We start from the raw sequence: 19,980 nt of genomic DNA, 5'->3' as shown, positions 1-19,980 counted from the left end.
CTAAAATTGGTTCTCAGCACCATGGACAGCGTTACTGCAATAGGAAATTAAAGATCAATTTGGCCCCAAATTAAAATGGTATTGTAAAAAAGTGGAAAAAAAAATGCTTATCCTTTTACTTCAAGTTTAAAAAAAAAGATCCTGGCCTTCACAACTGTTCATAAAAAGAGTAATTAATTAAACAAACATGTATTGAGAACATCATATGCTCAGTAAAACTTTGATTGTGTAAATGGTGTCATTTACCAAATGGATTCTTTTGACGATTTAATTTTCTCTTATCTCTCTAAGAAGATATAACTACACACTATAGTATACTACTACAATTATCAAATTTCATATTGCATGTAACTTGTCATCTGTATTTTTGTATTTAGCTCAGATTAACTAAAGATTTTTCAAGTTTGTCTTTAAGTCATTTAATTTTCCTGCTTTATCTTTAACCTTTCAACATTCCTCCAAACAATAACAACACAAGTGTTGTGTGTTAACTTCTCTAGTGAAAAAACTTATACTTCTCCACAAAGAGATATGATGTTCATTAACAATAAGCTTGACATCTAAAATCGTTTTATAGGAGATACATGTTACTTTTTCAGATGCTATATAAAGTTAAATAAATCTTAAGTTTTCAATGATGGGAAAAGCTTCCATTTAGTTTAAACATAATGTAAATAAATTTAAATCCCCAAAATAGAATTATAATTCTAAAAATTCATACTATAATTCTTCTTCAATGTTTAAATTACAATTAATTAAAGTAGTTGATTTCAAATAGAGTGGAATTATGGGCTGTACATCATTTAATTTTATGTGCTGACTGCTACATAGCCAAAGGAACGTGAATTAAAATGGTTCCACTTTTGACCAGGAGATGGAGCTGTCATGTAAGATGCTGCCTTTATTTATTTATTTTTCTAATTTAGCATGCTGTTTTCTAACAGACATTGGGTACCATCGAATGAGTGTCAGAACAGAAAGCTAAGGCAAAGGAGGGAGGATGATGTGGTCATCCTTTCTTGTTTTTTTCTTCTTTAATTAGGATAGAACACATGTGAGATTTTACTTTCTACTCCAGTAAAAATTCTGAAGAATTGCATTGGAGACTGTTATATTCAACACATACGTGGATTCTGTGTTATGATTTACATTTGTCTTTATTTCAGGTAAGCCAGCATGATTCTATTTTTGACTTATCCACGGATCGTTATCTATGTTAAGAATGACATTTAATATAAGATGTGTGCTTTGTTAGCTTGTATTCAGATCTAAGAGATTCAAAAGCTCTAATTCTAGCTGTTGTGCAATTTAAAATCTTCCTAGGCTGAAATGAGCTCTGACTATGACATACCATATTTTATTATTTCTTTGGCTTTCTAGCTGTTGGTGTCTGTCTCCGGCTGTATGTGTTTACCTTTTAAAGGTAAAGCTTTCAAAGTGAAGGATGGGTTTTCCTTTCACAAGGGAAATACTGATCCTTAATGCAGTGAACAAATTGTAGAGATATAATGAAGCAGATTAGCATGGCAGTGTCTCTGCCAAAGCCCAGGGCTGAGCATTCTGATTGCAGCCTCAGAGGCAAGCCAATATTCTGAGTCCAAAGGCCTTTTGAACGATTTCTGCTGGCTATGATGGTACAGATTGTTTATGTGTTTATTTTTACCTCTTAGAAATAATACGTAAGTCATTTCTCCCACATGAATCAAGATTTATGTAATGTGTTTAATAGACTTGGAATGAGACTATAGACCCTCCCTCCTCCCCCAGTATGGATGTGAGGAGTGTGCTGAACACAAATTAATTGCCATGAAAATTGATTTTTTTCTGTATTTTATTGGATTTGGGATAATAGAACTGTGGCCATTTTAAATAGTTGATATTATAGAAGGTGCTCACATTTTAAATTATTTTAGGTCATGTGACACTATCTGTGTTAAAGAGTGGAATGACTCAGGAGGTGGAAGTTGCATGCAACAGCCTTGCTTCTCTCTGCTGCTTCTCGTGATTTCCCTTAAATCCTTGCTTGATTATTATCAGAATAACAGGAATAAAGACATATAGAAATCCTACATTTAAAAACCACTGATTTTCATTTAGAGAAATTTAAATAGATTTTACAAATATTTTAAAAATAGTTTTGTAAGATTGTTTTTAAATGCCTCGCTTCTTTCTCCTGTGGAAAGAGCTGTGTGTGTGTGTGTGTGTGTGTGTGTGTGTGTGATGGTGGAGGTGGCAGGCGGTGGAGGTGCATCAGGATGTTTTTATCTCAGTCATTGTTTTCCCATAAAGAGGTAGTTTTGCCATGTCAGAGGTTGTGAAACCTATGGGGAATGATTTTATAAAATGGTTTGGACAAACCATGAAAAAAACATGTTTTTTAAATGTGTGGAATCGATAGAGTTTGTAGTTCCACATGGCTCCATATACATGGAGATTTTTAGAATTACAGATATTTAACCATTTATCCCCATTATCATTTAAAGAAAAGCAACTGTAATTGAGAGATAAGGTGGATTTCCCAGAGTCACGTACTAAATTACAATAAGGCAAGGCTAGAACACTGATTGACAGTTCCATATCTTCCATAGCAGTAACACAATTTACCTCTAGTGTGAACATATCAGGATGGCATAGACCAGATATGATGATATTCACTGTGCATGTGTGTGCGTGTGTGTGTGCATGTGTGTGTGTGTTTGGTTATATTCTGTAAAATAGAGTTTCTTTCAGCATACTGTTGCTCGATGGCATATTATATGCAGTGCTCAATTTTCTTAGTTTTCTTGTCAAAGCATCCAAGAAAACTGAATGACAACTATGGAAACTCTGTTTCTTAGTATGCCTTTTTCATTATTAGGTGGTGTATACTCTTCTACCCTGTGCTCATGAATGATGTGGATGGCCACATGACTTTCCCTCCTACCTAATAGAAAAGATTGTACATATAGGTTAATCTATTAACAACTATAAGAATATCATCTCATGTCCAAGCCTTTCCTCCTTTGTTCACTTACTAGGCACAGGCTTTACCCTACTTTTTCAATATCTTGAGAAAAGAAAGGGATTAAAATGTGTCATGTCTACATATATTTGTGGAATACCACGTATCAACCAAGTGTCCATGGTAGAGATAAAGAAATAATTAGTCACGGAGTTTACCTCAGGGAGGTTAACATGCAAATATACATGTGCAGATACCACTATACCTCAAAATAAGGAATGAAGAAAGATGAGAAAGTGAATGGGACAGGAATATCAGCACCTATCTTGTGCCAGGCACCATGTTACATCCTGGGATTCAGAACAAAACAATAATGTCAGTTTCTGTCCATGGGGGGCTCAGAGGAAAAGATTTTAGGAGGATGTGACAGTTAAATTAGATCTTTAAGAGTGAATTGGATATAAATAAAGAAAAACAGAAAGTTGCTTATTCCAGGTACATAGGTGAGGCAAGTAAATACAAGAAAATGGAGAACTATAGGCATCATATAGGAAAACTGTAGAGAAAGGTAAATAACCCAATCTGTTTGAAGCTTCTGTTGTTGGTGTTGTTGTTGCAGTTGTTTTTTTTTTTTCCCCCTGGGGCAGTAAAAGTAAGGATAATGAATTTGGCTTTTGGTGTTATGCATTTGACATACTGGCACATACTCATACACTGGGGTATTCTATAATGAGCTGAACATGTTATATCCATGTATCAGATTAGTGGTTAAAGCTGAATATGTAGATCTGCATGCAGTTGTGGGCAAAAATTAGGTCATACATAATTAAACATTAATGGGGAACAAAAGAGAAGTGAAGATGACTGGGGGCATAATTGTAAGATTAGGAGAGTAAAAAAGTGTAGAAAAATATTATTAAATTGTGTGAAAATAATGTGAGAAGTTGACAGAATAACAATATCATAGGAGGCAAAGCAGGTAAATTGAATATCAAAATAGGGATCAGAAACAATAGAAAACCCATAAAGGGGTTGGTTCATAAGAGGATAGAGTAAAGATGATGGATTTAGTTATCATTATTAGGTCATAAATGAATTTTAAGAGAAGAGGTTTAGTTGAATGGCAGAGACAGGGGCTCTGAGGACCGAATTGGACATGAGAAATCTGGGGAGTATATTTAAGTTTTAAGAGGTTTGCCAGGGAAAGGTAGGAGAGATAACATTTTATACCTTGAGAAAGAAGGTACTGTTCAGGGTAATTTAACTTTAGTGAGGATTAGAAAAACCTAAGCCTTTTGTAGAGTAAGGTATGAAGTCAATAGAGAGAAAATTGAGGAAAGAAGAAACAAAAGTACGTCAAGGTCCTGAAAGAGACAGAAGGAAGGTTTGAAAATGCTTCTCCTTGACCCAGGAAGAAAGGGTGGTTGATGATAATGAGCAAAGCTGGTGTAACTCACTTTGGGTGGCCTGTTTTTCGAAATTAAATCCTTGTCTGTAAGACGAAGTATCTCCTCTGATTAAATCAGTTTGTTCCTCAGTAAAGGCTATTTGTGGCATGTGGACTTTGTGGAAGAAATAATTAATCCTCAGTAGCAAAATACTTTCCTGCAGAATATATTTTAGTCACATTAATTCTTGAATTGGAGACTAATAACACTTTCACATGAAGCTTTTACATACTTCAGTTATCAATTTCTTATTCATAACCACCTATTTAAAAACAGGTTCTATTTAAAACTCGTATTGAATTAGACCAACACGTATCTATTATACATATCTAGTTGATTACTAAGGGCTGGTTTGCCAGCATCTAAATTAATTATTCAAGTTCTTTCCTTTTTTGAATCCTTCAGTTTCATTAGCACTTTCACCAGGACTTGTGTAGAGAGAAAGTCAATGTGATGGCCAGGTGCAGTGACTCACGCCTTTACTGGCAGCACTTTGGAAGGCCGAGGTGGGCGGATTGCCTGAGGTCAGGAGTTTGAGACCAGCCTGGACAACATGGTGAAACCCTGTCTCTACTAAAAATAAAAAATTAGCTGGGTGTGGTGGCAGGCACCTGTAGTCCCAACTACTCAGGAGGCTGAGGCAGGAGAATCGCTTGAACCTGGGAGGCGGAGGTTGCAGTGAGCTGAGATTGCACCACTGCACTCCAGCGTGGGTGACAAAGTGAGACTGTTAATTCACCTGTCATGCATTCACCTGTCATGAAATGGCAGTGGGAAGCCTTAAAGAAGGCACAGGCATTGATGAGTTATGTATATATTTTGCTGATAGTAATGAATACCATTGGCAATATAATAGTGGCCACTGAAATATTATTTCTATTAGGAAAAGATAACCTGCACCAAGAATATGCGATGAAATTCTATTAAAAATGAAAAGTAGATGGGCCATGGTGGCTCTTGCCTATAATCCACTTTGGGAGGTCGAGGCGGGCAGATCACCTGAGGTCGGGAGTTCTAGACAAGCCTGGCCAATATGGTGAAAACCTATCTCTAGTAAAAATACAAAAGTTAGCCAGGTGTGGTGGCTGATGCCTGTAATCCCTGCTACTCCAGAAGCTGAGGCAGGAGAATCACTTAAACCCAGGAGGCAGAGGTTGCAGTGGACTGAGATCGTGCCACTGCACTCCAGCTTGGGCGATAGAGAGAAACTCTGGGTCAAAAATAAATAAATAAATAAATAAATAAATAAATAAATAAATAAATAAATAGAAAAGGAAAGGAAAGGAAAGGAAAGGAAAGGAAAGAAGAAAAATAAAAGCTGACCTCTCTATAACACACTCATACATTAGTGTTATCTCCTCTTTATCCATTTGAGTTTAGTGAAATTGGAGGTTGGTGGAAGGAGAGGTAGAGGTGGATTTTGCAAATCAGAAGTATAATTTTTTTTTCTGGTAATGTTCCATTAAACTTTTCAGTCAAAACCTTTATGTGGAAGAAGACATAATTACTAACTACATTAATAATGAAAAAATTTTATCACGTAATATCTTTTTGTTTATTAGTGAAACATTTTAGAGAAATGATTTAAGAATCAAAGGTATTTAAGTATATTTTATTTATTGGAATGTGATAAAATATTTTTGAGGGTAAAAAACTGTGATTTCAGTTAGCTGTTTGTACTTACTAAAATAACATTTAGGGGGATAAAATGATCTTAGGAAGCAATTGCCCACGAAAAGTGTTTTGAATTGTTTAGATTATTTTTATAGTTTTCAGTTGTTAAGTCTTTTGCTGGTATCTAGGATTAGTTGGGAGTATAATATGGTTTGAACATGAACATGTCTTTGTGTTATTAGCAAATAAGTATACAATTATGTGATTGTGTAATTACTCTGCTACATCTTGTGTTGTGTGATATGTATGGGGAAATGACAACGAAATAACAGTTCTCTTAAGCATATATGAAGGGTAGTGGTTGAAATATCATGAAAAAAGAAAGGGAGATTATGATAATATTATGATAAGTGAAGACTGACACTATCCCTCTTCTCTGAATAACTGATATCAAAATGTGAAATGTCTAAGGCATGAAGCAAGCTGGTCAGGGCAATGGTGACGCTGTCTCTGTATCAGCCCAGCATTTCCAGCTAGGATATTTTCCTTCTTTTCTGTGTGATATTGTTTGGCTCTGTATCCTCACCCAAATCTCACCTTGAATTGTAGTTCCCATAATCTCCACGTGTTGTGGGAGGGACTCGGTGGGAGATAATTTAATCATGGGGATGGTTACCCTCATGCTGTTCTTATGATAATGAGTGAGTTCTCACTCGATCTGATGGTTTTATAGGGGTTTTTTCCCCCTTTGCTTGTCCTTCTCTGTCCTGACACCTTGAGAAGAAGGGTGTTTGCTTACCCTTCCACCATGATTGTAAATTTCCTGAGGCCTTCTCAGCCATGCAGCACTGTGAGTCAATTAAACCTCTTTCCTTTATAAATTACCCATTCTTGGGTATTTCTTCATAGCAGCATGAGAAGTGACTAATACACTGTGTCTCCCTGGATTGAGCAAATGAGGGAGCCCAGCAATTGTCGGGCAGCTAGGATCTGCGAGAAGTGCTTAGACCTACACTTACTATTTCCTGAATTAACAGTCCTAGAAGACAGGAGCCTAGTTATGTAGACAGGGTTACCATAAAATGTGTCATCTAAACCAGGGTGCAGTTTGTCAATAATTTCTCCACAACGACAGGTATAAATCAAGATGGTTTCAGGTAAACTGGGATGCATAGTCACTCCACTTCTAAGGGTCAAGAAACTTCTACATTTAATCAGTCTATTCAATTAAATTGTTTATTATTTTGTTGCCTAAGTGTTAGAAAGTTAAAATGTGAAATGACCTATCAATTAGACAAAGGGCATTCAGCTAAGCTGCTCCAATTACTGGCCTTGTTAAATCCACCAACTGAAATCTCTAATGACTCTTGTTGAATCCTTAGTTATGTCACCAGGAATGATGTCACTCCAATAATGTTAAGTCTGACTTTCCAGGGAATTCAATTGTGTGCAGAAAAAAACCGTTAGTAAATTATGCTATTATTACAAACCTAGATTCACAGCATCATAAATCTATTCAAATATAAAAGCAAAAGCAGGATAAAATATGGATTCAAATTATTTCCACATTTGGATATGCATCTTTTAAGGAGTTTTCATGAATGTGTAATGCTTAGAAGACAGGAATTTAGCTCCAAGAACACTGGAATTTTCTCCACTGGCACTTTCTACCCAAATCTCGGTAATGTCAATATGCATATGTATGGCCTCTTAACAAACTATCCTGTAAAGTAGTTAAATCATTTTCCTCCAATGATCATGTTTTTTTTTTTTTTTACCCTTCTTCAGACATCCACTCCCATGGTTTTTATCTTGAAACTCTTCACGGCCAGTAACTGTGGTCTGCCCATAATCCTTCCTTCATACATCCTACCCTACCTTTCTAGAGCATTTCATCTAGAACTCCAGTTCAATCCTTTAATCACACCAGCCCTCTAAATAATTGATCTTGTCATACTTTGATTGTCTCTCAATAAATGTCCCCTTTCCTTTCATTAGATAAATTCCACAGTTATTCATGAAAGTCACTCCTTGTGTATACATACATACTTCACAAACTCCCCCGCTCAATGTTTCTTTGTTTGGTTGGTTTTTTGGTAACTGTCTGCCTAAATCTTCACCCTCATATTCAATTCCCACCTTACTTCATGCCTGCACTTTTGCAGCTGGACACACGCACAAGTGGGTCCTTGATGATGCCCAGCAATCATGCCACATGTCCCTAGATCGATGCCCAGCAATCATGGCACATGTCCCTGGATCACTTACTCTCCCATGGTCTTGTACTTAGATTTCATACGCTTTCTTTTCTCCTCAAACCACCAATACCTCCTACCTTGACTTCACTCTCAGTTGACAACTTTGTTTCCTAAATCAGTGAGAAAATTGAAACAATCAGAAGAGATTTTTCCCTACAGGTTTCTATCACTACATGTGCCTTCCTAACAGGTTCTGCACCCACATAACCTGACCTCCCACCCATTACCTTAAATCAACTATCCCTGTTTCTATCTAAAATCGTTCCTGCATCTGTGCACTAGATCCTACTCTTTCTGACTTACAAAAGGGCATCTCTAGAGCATTTTATTTCTCTGTCTGTCCTGCATTAGTAATTTTAGCTCTTTATTATATTTGCATACAAGCATTTTATTATTGCTCTTATATTTGAATTTTTTTTACTTCCTTCAACTATCTTTTTTAATTTTTTGTCGTCTTTGCAAAAATACTTAATGAAAGTGTTTGCTGTATTCTCTCTATCTATGTCTCTCTTTCTATTCTCTTTTAAATCTACTTTAGTCAAGTTTTTACTCTTACCATTTTACCAAATCAGCTCCTGATAGAAATCTGATGACCACCCTATTGCCAAATTCAGCAGTCCATCCTCAGCTTTCATCTTACTTGACCATCCAGCAATATTGGAGACAGTTCATTACTGTCTCCCCCTTGATACACTGCTTTCCATTGGATTTCAGGATAGCACACAATTTTGACTCTTCTCTTAGCTTATTGTTCACTCTTTCACAGTCACTTTACTCTTTACTCTGCCTTCCCAGACTTCATTATTTGGATGTCCCTGATTCTGTCCCTGATTTTCTTTTCTTCTTTATCTACTTTCTTTTGATCCCATTTAGTTTTATGGCTTTAAATGCCATATAAATCATGATGACATCCAAATATTTACCTCCAGTTTTCTGCCAAGCTGAACTTGTGTGTCTAACTGCTTATTTGGCTTGGATATTTAGAAGACACTGCAAAGTTAACATCCCTAAACTAAATTTCTGATAGTCCTCCCAACCAACCTGCTCCAATCCCCGCTTTCCCCACCTTACTTTTTTCAGGAGATAACTCTAGTTTTCCTCATCCTCAGGCTAACAACTCTAGTATCATCCTTGATTATTCTTTTTCTCTTATATCTGACATTCAATCCCTGAGAAATTCCTGTTGATTTCAACTTCAGAATATACCCAGGATCTATGTGCTGCCACCTTCACACTGCTACCCCGCTCAAGCCACCATCAAGTTTCTCGTGGATTTCTGCCTTAATTTCCTAATTGGACTTTATTCTTCTACTTCTCCTCACAATCTATTCTCAACATGGCAAGAGAGAAGTAAGATTACGCCACATCCCTGCTCAATATTCCACAAGTGATTTCCAGTTTTCTCAGGGTAAAAGCCACCTGACAATTTCCCAAAAGGCTCTATTTAGCCTGGTCTCCATCCCATTACAGTATTTCTCTGAATTTGTCTCCAGTTTTTCTTTCCCTCATTCACTTTCACTATTTCTTGAATATTGCAGGAACACTTCAATTCTTTGGGCTGTTTCCTCTGCCTAGAAGCCTTTTGCCTCGGGCATTTACATAACTAACCTCCTCACCTGTTTAAAATCTGAGCTCAAATGTTGTTTCTAAATAATATCTACTCTTTACTATCCTATTTAAAAATCTCAGCCCCCTTCCTCTAACTTCATTCTTATCATCTCCCATATTCTTCTATACTTTCTTTTCTTTGTTATCATTTGCTTTGCTTTGTTCTTTTTTTCCTTTCCTTTCCTTTCCTTTCCTTTCCTTTCCTTTCCTTTCCTTTCCTTTCCTTTCCTTTCCTTTCCTTTCCTTTCTTTTCCTTCCTTTCCTTCTAACACATCACGTTATAGCATACTGTATACATTGTATTTCTCCTGTTGGTAATTTAAGCCCCAAATGGGCAGAGATTATTATCTGTCTGGTGCACTGATGTTTCACAAATGCTTAGAACACTTCCTGATCTATAGAAGAGACTAAAAATGTTTGTAGAATAAATTAATGAATCTTAGAAACTTAAATTTATTCCTTTAAGCATACTAAGGGGCACTATGCTTTCTCTTTCACTTTATTGGGCTGATTCACATTTACAAATGACCCCATGCAATCTGCCTGATTTTTCATTCAGTATTTACACCAATAGAAATAAAATGCATATTAGTGTTATAAAATCAAACCTTAAATGAGAGTAAATGTTTGCTTGTTCATCTTGTAGATTGTGAGCTCCTCAAAGTCAGGAACTTGGTCATCATATCTGTCTCCCAAATACCACACTCAATGTCTGGCACATAAGAAGTTTTAAAAATATGCTGTTTTAGTCATAGGATGAGCATACACTTAAAATTTAATATTGGTCCTGCATATGCTGTGTCCTGAGCTTTCGCTATGTAGGTTGCTTTAATTCTTACAACCGTGTGGAGCGAAGCATTGGTCTCATTTTACAGATGTGATAAAGCTTGTTATTTTGTCCAGGACTTAATCATTGCAGTATTCTCACTGTCTAATCTCTAGTGACCATATCACAGGAAGTTAATTATACTCTTTTTTTAAAGATAAATTGAAATAATGCTAACAATGCCAGATTTCTTGGAAATGTTTTGTTTTTAGTTTCAGTTAGAAGCACGCCTTAGCTTAGTGAATAAGGGACAATGAATGTTATTTATTTTCCTGCTCAATTCAGTTGGGAAAATTGACCTCATCGTTTTGTGCTTTCAATCCCTTAAGTGTAATAAAGTTATTTACTACCTTAGTTTATATAAATCACCAAGATCTAATGGAAGCCACCCAGTTAACTCTCCTAAAGAGTCTTCAAGCATGTTTTGTTCTAAATCGCAGCTTAGGTATTTTCCATTGTTTACCACCTAATGTCTATGCTACTTTATTTATAGAAAGTCTTATCTAATATAAATATGCTAACCAGCTATGATAAAATAGATCCCTTTCCACATAATCATATACTGAAAAAAATTCCACTGAATATATTTCTGCCCTCCATAGGTTCCAGGATTTCAGTGAATTTTTCTTAATAATCTCCTCTGCTTCAGAAATGTATATAAACTTTTGTCCTAATCAAATCTAACTCAAATGTCACTTCCTTTATGATGTTCTCTCTGTTTTCATATGCAGCATATACTTCCATTATACTCTGCACCTATCTCTACACTTGTAATGTGAAGTAGCCAGATATATGTGGACCTGGGTCATCTGTCATATTTAATTGTGTACTATATAAGGACAGATATTGTTTTGTATGGTTCTATCAAGCTACCCAGTATCTACATATACTGCCTTCCATAGGAGGTAATACATATGCTGAGCTCTACTCATTTAAAACTTCAATCAAGGTACTATTGGAGTTTCTTAGTTTTACAACATAACTTTGTCCTACTTCAAGTGACCTATTAAAATAGCTCTCAATAGTTTGCTTTAATACAACTGCCTTTAATAGCTTTTAAATTTAGTGTTTGAGTAGACTTTATGGTGATTTGTAAAATGATATGGATATGATATATAGACAATTTTAACAGAAACGTAAATAATAATTATAATTTAGAGAGACAGTGCCCTCTTGCTCTCCCTATTTCACACACACACACACACACATACACACAGGCACACACATACACCCACAAAAAAATCTCTATTTCCAAATCTTGTTCACAAAGAGCTCTCTAACTCCATGAGTAATTTTTACAACCAATAGCAGATTAACCAACAATAGTCACACAAACATATACACACACGTATACATAGCCTAACTCCCCCACATCATTGTTATCTATCTATCTTCAAGAATGCAACTTATAAAATACAATGACCTGGCTGCTATAGGAAAGGATAAAATGTAGGTTGCAGTGTTCTTCTGACACTGAGATGGCAAGGAATGTGTTTTTTGCAAGAATTTCAAAACCTGAATTGTAGAATGATTTGAGATACTGCCTTAACTACCAACAAATTTGATCTCATGTTCTTCATCATTTTTCTGAGATTCTGGTTTCCCAAATTTCTGACCTTAATTGACTCAACCAAAAAAATCTGCTTATTATTAAAGACCATAAGGAGTAATCAACAGAACAATATATGATTTAATATAATATTAAATATATTTTACAACTCAAAACATTCTAAAAGATGTGATGGTTTCTGACTATAATTCAGTATATACTATTTTAGTTTTAGTGACAGTGTTTCTAACAAATACAGGAAAATGTTTCAGAACCTAGTGTCCTTTACAGCAAGTAGCAAAAACAGACTCAGGAATATGTAAGCAAAATCTAGCCAAACCAAACCAACCAACCAGACAACAACAACAAAGTGTGTTGCTGAATGGCTCATAGACACGGACAAGTATTTGGGATATTCTAATATAATAGGTGGTAAGAACGAATGGAACGTCCATGATTCAAGTGAGAGTGGTGGTGGTAGAAAACAAAGCAAAAGAAACGATAATAAGAGTAGAAATAATAAAAGAAAAAAGTCAAAGGGTGTATTTTCACACGTACACTTTCAAAGATAGCATGATGATATTTTGTCTCAGGAATTTCACGCAAAGTGCTGCATATGTTGATATGTTAGGTCTCTTCCGGCCCAGTGAAGATTATCTTGTGTGGTTTAAGTTCTCTATGCCATGAGTGAGGTAAGGGCATTTATTCCCCAGATCCTTCCCTGCCAGATTACTGTGGTTGAATGTAAACACCACAACTCCTGCCAAGTGGCCCCTACTCCCTCTGATTCTAGTAATTATTTCCTCCTTTTGCCTCCTACTGCTGCTAGCCTTGGGGTGCACCCTGCTTTGTTTATTTTCCTTACCCCTAATATACCTTTGTAAATAATCCTTTTTTGTTTTAATCTCTCAATTAAAATCTCCTCTTGGGGTGTGTCATCTGTTTTCTGCTAAGATTTGATTAATATAATAGCTAACATTTATGAAATATTTACTATAATACAGGCACTGTTGAAATAATTCACATGAATCCAATTTTTTTATCCTCACAACGATCATGTGAATTAGGTACTATTATGACTAAATTTAAAATATGATGCTACTGAAGAACATAGATTTTAAATACCTTCATGATCATATAGCTAAAAACTAAGACAAAATAAAATCCAGGAGTCTGACTCCAGAGTAGAGCTTAGATGTGATAGTAATTAATGTGCTTTTAAAGAAAATCTTATATTGTTGGTGTCTATATAAATCCCATAGACAAGATCTAAGTACGAAAAAAATATATAAGCAAGTCAGGAAAACTTAGTTCACAGGTAATAAAACTAGACACAGATATCTAAATTTAGAAATATCCCATGCACATATTCTGCATATCTGAATGCATCAAGATATTAATAAACATCTTAATTCTTTGGAAAAAATATAAAGGGGAATTTTTTTCAACATTTGAAGAAAACATTTAACTAATATAAATATATCTTACAAGTTAACTGCAAAATCTATCTGCTGTCTATCCTCATGTTCAGTTATCAAGTCTATATCATTTAAATTTAAGATGAAAAAAACACTACTTAAATCCCAAAGACTTATTAAAGTAAAACTAGTAAGTGCATTTTACTTATCAGTTATTTCCCTGAAAATGCACTTTTTTAAATTAATTTTTTATTTAAAAAAGAATATCATGCCATTAAACAAAAAAAAGGAAATTTTATTTACTAGGAAATTCTTGCTGATTTTTACATAGGGTTGTGACAAACAAAAGTCAGATTTTTATTCACAGTAAGGAGAGATTTTATCTTCAGCGATGATTACAAGGTGGGGAAAGGGCAAGGATCTCAAGAGTTAGGCAAAGATTTCTCTTTTAGAGAGAGGAGTAAACAAGGCTAGAATGAACTGGGTGGGGAGAAGAGGGATTTAAGGGTGGTATGACCTGACAGAGAATGTTCCACTCTGAGACCAGCCTGCTACCTTGAGGGACTATGTAAGGGGGGTGGCGTGCTGCCTCATCTTGAAAGTAAGTCAAAATTCAGGGGTTTGGGGAAAGTAGAAAATCTTAACCAAAATTTGGTTAATAGGCATTTTGTTCCCATTGGTCAGTGGGGACGGACAGTTTAGCTTATCATTTATGAGGTAAAGAATGGGAATTTTGAAGTTCTGTGTTGGGTCTCATCATGGGTGAATGGGGGACATTTGTAAGTTTTGCCTGTGCTATATGGGGAAGGGTCATTCTTTACAGTAATTTCCTAGAACACGAAAGGATAGGGGGGTTCTTATTATTTCATCTACATGAACTGGAACAGAAGATGATTTCACTGGTTTATTAAACTCCTCAGGATCTTCTACCTGCCCTTCTTAACCTTTACTTTCCAAATTCGCTTCTGTCTCCTTTCTAGAGCTGGTAATCTTTCTTCCATGAAGTTCATGAAATTCTTCATGACATGACATAAACTTTGACAGTTCTGTTTTTGATGTGCATAACACCTACCAGATTGATTTGTGATAATATCATTGAGAGGTCACTTATAGCCTATTTATGACTCAGCAAACCATGGTCTTTTACAGCCTCTTTTAAGATGGTTTGGAGAGATAAAGAATAATATTTCATGACATGTAAAAATTATATTAAGTTTGAAGTTTAATGTCCATAAATAAGTTTTATTGGGACACAGCCATGCCGATTTTTATATAAATTTTCAATGACTGTTTTCATTGTATAAGGTGAGAACTGTATACTTGGAACAGAGACAATATGGCCCACAAAGCCAAAAATACTTACTAAATCATCCCTTATAGAAACTAAGTTGCAGACTCTGGTCTATATAGTCACATTACACTACAATTAACAAGTATAGATGTTTGACAGTATTTAAGTTTCTGAATGAATGAACCTATATAGAGAAATGTATAGGTATAACTATATTACTGATATATCCTATTAATTTCACTATTTTTCTGTTGACTTTTTAGCTTTTCTACGTACATAATGTTGTCTGTAAATAATTAGGACAATTATGTCATGCCTTTCTTTACTAATATTTCTAAGCAATCATTCCTTTACTTATTTCTAACCAATGTTTACCCCCAGTTATATTGTCAGATTTTCCTGGAAAATATTAATAGTGCAAATTTCCTGCTGTTTCCTAACTTTGACATAAATATTTATAGTGGCTCTTCACTAAATTACATTTACATCAATATCCTTAGTGATATATTGATGTAAATTTGATTTGAGACAGATCAACTTCATAATGTAAGGATATTTCTCTTACAAAGAGAATTTATGATAATTTATAAATAAATGTGGTATCTATTAAATGACTTTTAAGCATCTAGATGTAGTTCAGATTCTGTTTTGGCCCATTAATGTCATATATTTCATTAATATATTTTTAAGTACTGCATCATTTTTTCATTACTATTTTGGATCTTATTTTGGTGCATTATGTTATTAAGTAGTTGTATATTTTATTTAAGATGTTTATAACTGTATTCATTAGTGATATTGGCTGTAGATTTCATTTTTGAGGGTGTTCTTTTCGAAAAGTTTTACTATCAAATTTATATTTGCTTCAAAAATATTTTTGAGTAATTTTCCTATTTTTCTATCCTTTGAATGTGTTTACAAAATGTGGAAATAAATTGTTTCTAGATGATATCAATATTTATTTGCTAGAAAATAAAAACTCACCTATAAACATGTTTTATTGTTATTTTAAAGTGGTTTTACATATTTCTTTTAACTCATTTCCTTATTAATTTCCTGATCAAGTTTTCACTTCTTACATCATTTTGACAATTTCACTTTCATAGACGTACACATTTTGTAGAAAAATTCGAAGATTTTAGCATAGTTAATAATTTTGTTTGCAGGCTTTTGGTCTCTCAAAAGCTAAGAAAAATGAATTAATGTCTTCTACAATTGTGCTGAATTTCTAACAGCTTTGCATAATAATGTACTACTATTAACTTCATGATTTTATGACCAGTATATATTTATTAGAACATTTACAAGTACAAAATTACCTTGCTTATTCATTTAAGTTATTTGCATTGAGATATGTTTTCTCTCTAATAACATTGTAAAACCTACATTTTTGTTTGCATTTGTCGATGTATTTTTGTCCATTTTTTAATTTTTAATTTCGGCAATTTGTTCTATGCTTCTTTCAAATAAACAACATCTGTTCAACTTTTGCTTTGTGATCTAATTTGGTACTTTGTGTTGGTTAATTATAAATTAACCAATTCAAAATTTATTATTTTAAGTATCAGATAATATTTGATTTTTCTTCTCATAACTTGTTTTGTGGTTTCTACTTTTCTTATATTTTTCTTGATTTTCCCATAGGGGTATATCAACTGCAGTTTTTCCCATCTTTGTTTTTTCTTCTTCTATTTTTTCTAGCTTTTTGGAATGCATGTATTGCCTTATTTCATTCCATTATTTTAAAAGAAACCATCAGCATCATAAATGAAACTATCTATTAACTACCCTTACATAAGATAAAAATATTGTTTTTTCTTTCCCTTCCAACTATTTTCCAGTTTAAAAAAATGTACACAATTTGGTATTCGCATTAATTTAAAAATGTTCTCCATAAGTCATAAGTTCAGACTTTCCCATTTCTGGTGGGAAATATTTCAGAAACATTAGTGAGACTTGCAGTGTCCTGCTTTTGCTGCAAAACTTGCTCTTCCTTCAGCCCTTGCCATGGAATTCAGGTGTAATTGTGGTGTTCTATTGGCACATCCTTTATTTACAGACATACCTCAGAGATATTACGGGTTCAGTTCCACACCACCAGAAAAGCAATTATCACAAAGTGAATCACATGATTTTTTTGACTTCTTAGTCTATAAGAGACTTACCTTTTCTACTTTTTAATCATAGCCATTCTGACTGGTGTGTGAGATGGTATCTCACTGCGGTTTTTGTTTCTGTGTTTTGTTGTTGTTGTTTTTGTTGTTGTTGTTGTTGTTGTTGTTTTTGAGACGGAGTCTTGCTCTGTCACCCAGGCTGGAGTGCAGCTACGCGATCTTGGCTCACTGCAAGCTCTGCCTTCCGGGTTCACGCCATTCTCCTGCCTCAGCCTCCCAAGTAGCTGGGATTACAGGCGCCCTTCACCAGGCCCAGCTAATTTTTGTATTTTTACAGAGATGGGTTTTCACCATGTTGGCCAGGATGGTCTCCAACTCCTGGCTTCAAGTGATCCACCCACCTCGGCCTTCCAAAGTGCTGGGATAACAGGCGTGAGCCACCACACCCAGCCTCATTGTGGTTTTGATTTGCATTCTCTAATGATCAGTGATGTTGAGTTTTTTCTTCATATGTTTGTCCCATGTATGTCTTCTTGACATGTATGTCACTTGAAAAGTGTCTGCTCACGTCCTTTGCCTGCGTTTTAATGGTGTTTTTGTTGTTGTTGTTGTTGTTGTTGTTGTTTTTTGCCTGTAAATTTGTTTAAATTACTTATAGATTCTGGATAGTAGAACTTTGTCGGTTGCATACTTTGCAAATATTTTCTCCCATTCTATAGGTTGTCTGTTTACTCTGTTGAATTTCTTTTGCTATGCAGAAATTCTTAAATTTAATTAGATCCTATTTGTCAATTTTTGGTTTTGTTGCAATCGCTTTGGCATTTTTGTCATGAAACTTTTGCCAGGTCCTATGTCTAGAATGGTATTTATCAGCCTACCTTCTAGGGTTTTTATAGCTTTAGGTTTTATTTATTTTATTTATTTATTATTATTATTTTTTTTGAGACGGAGTCTCGCTCTGTCGCCCAGGCTGGAGTGCAGTGGCGCAGTCTCGGCTCACTGCAAGCTCCGCCCCTCAGGTTGACACCATTCTCCTGCCTCAGCCTCTCTGAGTAGCTGGGACTACAGGCGCCCGCCACCACGCCCGGCTAATTTTTGTATTTTTAGTAGAGACAGGATTTCACTGTGGTCTCGATCTCCTGACGTTGTGATCCGCCCGCCTTGGCCTCCCAAAGTGCTGGGATTACAAGCGTGAGCCACCGCGCCCGGCCAGCTTTAGGTTTTAAATTTAAGTATTTAATCTATCTTGAGTTTATTTTTTGTATGGTATAAGGAAGTGGTCCAGTTTCAATCTTCTGCATATGGCTAGCCAGTTATCCCAGCATTGTTTATTAAATAGGAAGTGCTTTGTCCATTGCTTGCTGGAGAGATTGCAGAGACAAGGGATTGCTTATACACTGTTGGTGGGATTGTAAATTAGTTCAGCAATTATGGAAAACAGTGTGGTGATTCCTCAAAGAACTTAAAGCAGAATTACCATTTAACCCAGAAACCCCATAATTGGGTATGTGCCAAAGAAATATAAATGGTTCTACCATAAAGACACATGCACACCCATGTTCACTGCAGCACTGTTCACAATAGCAAAGACATGGAATCAACCTAAATACCCATCAACAGTGGACTGGATACATATACACCATGGAATGCTATGCAGCCATAAAAGATTGTAAGATTATGTCCTCTGCAGGGACATGGAAGGAGCTGGGGGCTATTATAGTAAGCAAACTAATGTAGGAACATAAAACCCAATACCACATGTTTTACCTTACAAGTGGGAGCTAAACAATGAGAACTCATGGACACAAAGAGGGGAGCAATAGGCACTGGGGCCTACTTGAGGGAGGTGGGTGAGAGGAGGAAGAGGATCACAGAAAAGTGCTTATTGGGTACTATGCTTATTACCTGGGTGGCAAAATAATCTATATCCCTGTTACATGCAGTTTACCTATATAACAAACCTTCACATGTACCTCTGAACCTAAAATAAAAGTTAAAAAAAGACCTGTGTTTACACTATACTATAGTTTATTATGTAATAGAATTACATCTGAAAAAGCAATGTACTTACCTTAATTTAAAAATATTTTCTTGCTTACAAATGCAAATAATCATCTGAGTCTTCAGCAAGTCATAATCTTTACGTGGGTGGAGGATCTTGTCTGGATGTCAATGGCTGCTGACTGATCAAGGTGGTGGTTGCTAAAGGTTGGGTGGCTGTGGCAACTTCTTAAAATAAGACCACAATGAAGTTTGTTGCATTGATTGACTCATATTTTCATGAAAGATTTCTCTTTGGCATGGAATCCTGTTTGATAGCATTTTACCCACAGTGGAACTCCTTTCAAATTGGAGTCAATCTTCTCAAAACCTGCCACTGCTTTATCAACAAGTTTATGTAGTATTCTAAATCCTTTGTTATCATTTCACAATATTCACAGCATCTTCACTGGGAGTAGATTCCATCTCAAGAAACCACTTACTTTGATCATTCATGAGAAGCAATTCCTCATTCATTCAAGTTTTATCATAAGATTACAGCAATTAAGTCACATTTTCAGGCTTCACTTCTATTCTAGTTCTCTTGCTATTTCTACCACATCTGCCGTTACTTCCTCCACTGAAGTCTTGAACCCCTCAGAATCAACCATGAGGACTGGAATCAACTTCTTCCAAATTCCTGTTAATGTTGATATTTTGACCTCCTCCTAGGAATCATTTATGTTCTTAATGACATCCGGAATGGTGAATTCTTTCTAAAAGTGTTCCAATTTACTTTGCCCAGACCCATTCATGGAATCATTATCTATGGCACCAGTAGCCCTACAAAATTGATTTCTTTTTTTTTTTTTTTTTTTTTTTGAGACAAAGTCTCACTCTGTCACTCAGGCTGGAGTGCAGTGGCATGATCTC

At 35.4% G+C, this 19,980-nt stretch overlaps 1 protein-coding gene across 3 annotated transcripts in view; it reads left to right on the top strand.

Moving 5' to 3' along the window:
• SCN2A (sodium voltage-gated channel alpha subunit 2) overlaps positions 1-19,980 on the top strand; it is a 258,782-nt gene that overhangs the window by 105,527 nt on the left and 133,275 nt on the right. For 2 of the 3 annotated variants that reach the window (XM_055291930.1, XM_055291931.1), the window contains exon 1: positions 940-1,166. The exons of the other annotated variant lie outside the window; for it this stretch is intronic. The gene's annotated coding sequence lies outside the window, so the exon portion shown is untranslated. Of the gene's footprint in view, positions 1-939; positions 1,167-19,980 lie in introns of those variants that run through there. 3 annotated transcript variants of the gene reach the window in all.

This window comes from Symphalangus syndactylus, chromosome 9, assembly GCF_028878055.3.
Source record: "Symphalangus syndactylus isolate Jambi chromosome 9, NHGRI_mSymSyn1-v2.1_pri, whole genome shotgun sequence".
Lineage (NCBI taxonomy): Eukaryota > Metazoa > Chordata > Mammalia > Primates > Hylobatidae > Symphalangus > Symphalangus syndactylus.
The sequence above is the reverse complement of the archived record's forward strand: the minus strand, read 5'-3'. Positions and strand labels throughout refer to the sequence as shown.